The sequence below is a fragment of the Triticum dicoccoides genome, chromosome 5A, assembly GCF_002162155.2.
Source record: "Triticum dicoccoides isolate Atlit2015 ecotype Zavitan chromosome 5A, WEW_v2.0, whole genome shotgun sequence".
NCBI classification, from domain to species: Eukaryota; Viridiplantae; Streptophyta; class Magnoliopsida; order Poales; family Poaceae; genus Triticum; species Triticum dicoccoides.
The window spans coordinates 27162526-27168719 of record NC_041388.1 but is presented as its reverse complement, the minus strand read 5'-3'; the positions used below and the strand labels follow the sequence as shown (position 1 = coordinate 27168719).

At 46.7% G+C, this 6194-nt stretch overlaps 1 pseudogene; it reads left to right on the top strand.

Moving 5' to 3' along the window:
• The first annotated feature begins 395 nt into the window (after positions 1-395).
• Positions 396-4068, top strand: LOC119296861 (annotated as a pseudogene).
• Positions 4069-6194: the final 2126 nt, after the last annotated feature.

Genomic DNA, 6194 nt, shown 5'->3' with positions numbered 1-6194 from the left:
TTTTCTGTCTGTCTTGTAACGAAACTGCTCCACACACGATGAGCTTTGGACGATCTGTGCACGATTAAAAAAATCCACCGTCCGTTGCTCCGACGTGAAGAACATTGCACCGCTGGATTCAATCGTCGGCTGCAAATCGTCAAAATAATGTCGTCTGGATAGCACTGCTCCTCTTGTAAATATTACACTCTTGTGAATACTTGATTAATGAAAATTACTGTATAACTATTGTTCTACGGTTTGCAATTCAAAAAGAGAGAGTAAAGTTTCAGACTGTCATCATTAGTTAAGGCGATAAGATCCTTACATAGTGAAGTTGGCCACATTATTTAAGCTGATCGAACCCATCCTTTGGGGTCACAACTTAGCACATTCCATAACCATCCTAGCTTTCGGAGAACCAAGAGAGACAGAACTCATGGAGCGCGCGTCGGTGGCCGTTTTGAGCAACGTTGTGCAGCTGGTTGGGCAGGAGTTCCGCCAGCTCCGCGCCGTCCGCGGCGAGGCCACTGAGCTGAGGGACGAGCTGGCCACGATGAACACCCTCCTGCGCATGCAGTCCGAAGCTGATGCAAGTGGCTTGAGCCACTTCGTCCGGGAGTGGATGAAGCAACTCCGGGAGCTCGCCTACGACGCCGAGGACTGCGTCGACCTCTACCTGTTTCGCATCAGGTGCCAGCAGGGCGACGGCTTCCTCGTCTGGTCCAAACGCCTGCTTGCTACGCTTTTCCCTCGCCATCGCCTCGCCGGCGAGATCACGGCCCTCCGCATCCGTGCTGTTTCCATCAGCGAGCGCCATGCTCGTTACGGCGTCAGCATCGAGCTGCTGGGCCGCACTGCTTCTTCTTCGGAGGCTTTGCAGGCAGTGGTGGCGTCAGCACGTGCGCCACGCCCTCACAACGACCCCAACCAGTTCGTCGGCATCAAGGCCCAGGCTGAGAACCTGGGCAAGAAGGTGGTGAAGGCGGCTGTCTGTGAGAGTGACAAAGAGCTCAAGGTGTTCTCTATCGTGGGCTTTGGAGGCCTCGGGAAAACCACGCTGGCCATGGAGGTCTGCCGGCAGCTGGAGACGGAGTTCAAACGCCAGGCCAATGTGTCCGTGTCGCAGACCTTCGGCAGCAAGGATCTCCAGGGATTACTAAAGCGCGTGCTTCTGCAGGTCGTGACCCTACCGTCTAATCAAAACGAGCAAGCGGCGCTCCTTCGTAAGATTGACGGCATGGATGTAGGCGAGCTAGAAGGCATGCTCAAGGAGAGTCTCCAGAACAACAACAGGTATACCGTCGATAAGATGATTATTTCCATCGATAAGATGGGCAGGCCTAGCTTTTCCTTCTTAGTAGTGTTAATATTTACATATATATATATATATATATATATATATATATATATATATATATATATATATAGATAAAAGTAAAATTTGTTGGTGGCTTGGTGCCATTATTCAACTTGCATGGTATGCGATCAGTTTAGAAATAATTAAGAAAATGCATGTTCATATAGTCACATAATAAGCTGAATAGCAGCCAAATTTTACGTCACCTAAATTTTATCTTCCTGAAATCAAGAAGAACTTCAGAAAATGTAGATCACATATTTTTTGTATGTGACGAGAAGATGTGAACGTATAGAATGATGTAAGGTAAGAAAATCCTGGATGCAAAATAACTTATTCTCCACCCTGCAGTAATATATATTAGTGGAAAATGTCGAAAAAGGAGTTTAAAACACCATCCAGTAGAATTTCATACAATTTGATGCAATCAATTGCCAGTTTCTGCAGACAGAATATTCTAACTCTTGCATATCTATGAGTGTAGGTACCTAATTTTTATCGATGATGTATGGAGCAAAGCAGCCTGGGAGGCAATCTGGTCCAAGTTACCAAGCAGCAACTGCGGCAGCAGAATCATCGTGACCACTCGGATAGATACTGTGGCCAAAGCATGTTCTAATTATTGTGATTATTACATCCATCATATGAAGCCCCTAGATGAGAAAGAGTCAGATCAGTTGTTCCGAAGAAAAGCATTTGGCTCAATGACCGAAGATTCTTGCCCAGAGTATTTGAAAGGTGCAATGGAAAACATCTTGAAAAAATGTGGTGGGCTACCCTTAGCCATTCTAACATTGCAAGCCTTTTGGCAAGCTATACACATCCAGAAGGGAAGAAGATGTGGGAAATAGTTGGCAGGTCAATTGGTTCACAGATGGATAACAATCCTACTCTTGAGGGGATGAGGCAGATACTCACACTTAGTTATGACCACCTACCCCACCACCTCAAGGCTTGCATTATGTATCTTAGCATTTTCCCAGAGGATTACGTGATCTGCAAGGATCGACTATTGAAGAGATGGATCGCTGAAGGGTTAATTCCTGAGAAGCGAGGGATGACCCAGATGGAGCTTGCTGAAGCCTACTTCAATGAGCTGATGAGTAGAAGCATGATTGACCGAGGCACCGATATAGTTACCGTGTACCAATGGAGGGAAGAGACATGCCGAATGCATGACATGATGCTTGAGGTCATGGTGTCCAAATCCCTAGAGTCTAACTTTGTTAGCCTACTAGGTAGGCAATATGAAGGGATGGCATATGATAGGATTCGACGTCTTGCCATACATGGCGGAGTAGAGGCAACCCAAGAGTCTTCATCAAAGAAAATGACAGCACACCGTGGTATCAAGGCGATGACTATGAAGCATGTCCGATCACTAAGCATATTTGATACTGAAGCACAAAATCTGCTTGCCCGGTTAGGAGAGTTCATGTTGCTAAGGGTACTTGACCTAGAAGACTGCAAAGGTCTGCAGAAAGAGCATATGAGTCATATCTGTCGGATGTATCTTTTAAGGTTCTTAAGCTTGAAGTGTTCAGATATCAAGGTGATGCCTTCAAGAATTGGTGATCTCGAGCATTTACAGACACTTGATGTACGTCAAACACAACTGACGAGTCTACCAGAAACAGTCACAAAGCTAGAGAAGCTGGAGCACCTGTTGTTCACCACCAAAGATGGCAATTTAATGTCTGGTTGGATACTGCCCCAAGGGATCAACAAAATGAAGGCACTACGCCAGCTGAATAAAGCGGTTGTGGTATCTGAGGAGAAGGTCGCCAAGGAGATTGGTGACCTGGATCAATTGGAAGACTTATGCATCTATGTAGACACAAGAAATAAGGATATGGATCAGAATGTTCTCGAAGAGCTTGCCAAATCCCTGAGCAAGATGAACTCCCTCCAGTTGCTCGACATCGGAAATCTTGGTTGTGATAAATGGCCTTTCAAACGGGCATTGCATTTTCTCCATCAAGTAAAGTCGCCACCACAGCTGCTCCGTTACTTTAGGATTTGCGGCCTCATTGACCAATTGCCAAAATGGGTGGGGGGACTCATGAATCTTACCGAGTTGGTCATAGCTTGGACATACGTTGATGGTGTCCAACTATTCAGCGACATATGTAAGTTGCCCAACCTGCAGAGGCTGACCCTGGGGCCATACTTCATAAGACACGGGCAAGACATGGTTGCACGCAGTAGCCAGTCCTTTCCGAAGCTCAAGGAACTAACTCTGGGCTATTCTCCTGAAGTTCCTGAAGTTTATGGATTTGAGAAAGGATGCATGCCAGAGCTGGAGACGCTTGTGCTGCAGTTTGATGACCAGTGGAAGACAACTGCTGGTATTGAGCACTTGAAAAACCTTAAAGAGGTGCAGATCAGTTGTGTCAAAGAAGGTGCATTGGCTGCTGTAGTAGAGGTGCTGGAGGTGGAGAATAAGAATCGACTCAAATCTGACCGCGAAGAGATCAGAGTTATAGTGAGGTCGTAGGAGCAATAAAGCTGCTTGAAGCCTTGGAGTATGTTCAACAGAAGAAGCTTGCTCTAAAGCAGGGAAAGCTGGAGTCCCATCAGTTTAACTTGGTCCCTTCATGGTTGATGTGGTTGGTTCTTGTCATGTAAGGCTGGAAGTCCCCAGCTGTTTAATTCATGTTTTATTTTATCTTTCAAGCATTGTATTCCAATAAAGCTGAACACTTGTACCAACTGTTTTGTGATTACGCTGCCTTAAATATCTATGTAATTTCCAAATTCAGGTCTTCTCCAGCCGAAGTTTCCAACATTTAATTCATGAGGGAGGTTGCTTTAGTTGGTTATATACTGTTATTGCTCCAACAATATAATACAAGTCGCAGTCCACAGTTGAAGCAGAGGTGCTTGATGGCCTTTGCACATCGAAGCATCTCGAAATGCTAGAAATTAGCAAGCGCAGCGGTTACCCATTTTGGATGGTGGGTAAGCAGAACGGTGACACAAGTATCTGCGTGAATTATGGCTTGAAAACTGCAGGCGACATGAACCCGCTCCTCCACTTTTTGAACCCTTGGGCAGTAACAAAACGAACCAAGGTTAAGCACTGGGAAGATCTCAACTTGCCAAAACATGACACCGTTCAGATTCAGGCCAAGATGCTCATGTTCATAGTTCACTGCCGTTCATTCACTCGGATCAGTTCCCTCCGTGCGCACACAGAATTATGCATAAGCATATACAGATATGCTAGAGCAGATTCAATTGGTACTCCGTCACTTTGAATTCTCTCATATGACTTTTACAATCAGAAGTTGCCTGATAAAAATCATGCTGCTGTTGATGGTCGCTCAACAAGGTAGCAGCTATGGTTTATCCCAGCGACTCATATGTCTAGGTATCAGGACCAAATACTTTTTCCTTAATACACGTATATGTGATTTTTTTTTGCCCTGTCCAATGATTGTTCGGACTTTCTTTTTTACGATGTCATTCTTCTCCCTAATACTAGCTCCCTGCCTCCTCCTATCATGATTGGAAGCTGCTACTAAGTACTTTCACCTAAACAAGGGCAACCAAGGTCATTAGAACTTGATGGACACAAAAAGATTCATAATCCAGAAATCAAAATGCATAAAATCCATCTTGCTTAAATTTGACCGTATATGATACGGTAATAAATCAACCGATAAATTAAGGAAAAAGTTTACCTTCAACCGGCTGATGCGCGCGCGAGCCGCCACTTGGGTAGCCGTTAGATCAATCCTGATCAAGCAGCCACGCTGGCCACAAGGCAGTCCCGCGCGAAGAGTCGTTTTCTTGCAATAAGGGTCTTGTTTTCAGTTGATTTCTAATACACATGACTAGTTTCAGAACGAAAGAAAAAACGATTCGGTGGTGAAGGTTTTTTTTCTGCAACTGGGGTCTTGTTTCAAAAGATTTCCGCAACATATCTTTTATTTCAGAAAGAAGAGAAATGTTTCTGTTGTGAAGGTTTTTTTCTGCAACAAGGATCTTGTTTCAAAAAATAGCCCGAGTTGCAGCGCCGCAGGAGCGCCCGACGTTAGAGAGTGAGTGGTCAGACATTGCAACATGAGGCATGTTTCAGAAACATAGCTTCAGTTGCAGAAAACGCCGAAGAAGCGTCAGGCGTGAGAGGTGGCCACCGTCGTGCTCGATTGGAGCTAGGAGCTGCTCGCGGGGCTGAGACGGAGGAGGAGCAGCAACTCCGGCGAGCACGGCAAGGACTAGTTCCCCGACGCGCCGGCGGTAGCGATTTGGTGGTGGTGGCGACTGCCGCCGCGCTGGGCAAAGCTGTGGCAGGACGACGGTGAGGGGACTCTATTTTCGAAACTGAGCAGCTGTTGCAGGAAGTAGGGAGGTGGTCACGCGCGTGCAATGTTTAGATCAGACGGCTGTCAGGATGCTCATCCAACGGTACTCCATGCGGCGGAAGTAAACATCCGCCGGAAGACGCGTAGCGGCGCCCATAAATTAAAGCCATCCTCTATTACTTCTCGGTTGTGGGAAATCATAAATTCAGAAAGAAGAGTTATCAACTGGGGATAAAATCAGAAGCACTCACGTCTCACGGTGCTGCTTCTGTCGCAGTGGAGCGTGCACAGGAGGCCACCGTAGTGCGTGCCGGATCGGTGCTACCCTGGCCCGGGGCTGTGCCAGTCTTCGGTCGGGAGGCGGGCGGCGGTGCGCCGTTCTGATGCGAGGACGGCTGAAGACGGGGCGTTGCGTTTGCAGCCAGGGTTCCTGAACTTTTTTTTATTAGGGGAACCAGGGTAAGGGTTCCTAAACGAGAGTGGATCATGTTTCTGGCCTAGTGGCAAGCTTCCAGGTCTCGGATGGCCTGCTGGCAGCCCGAAGC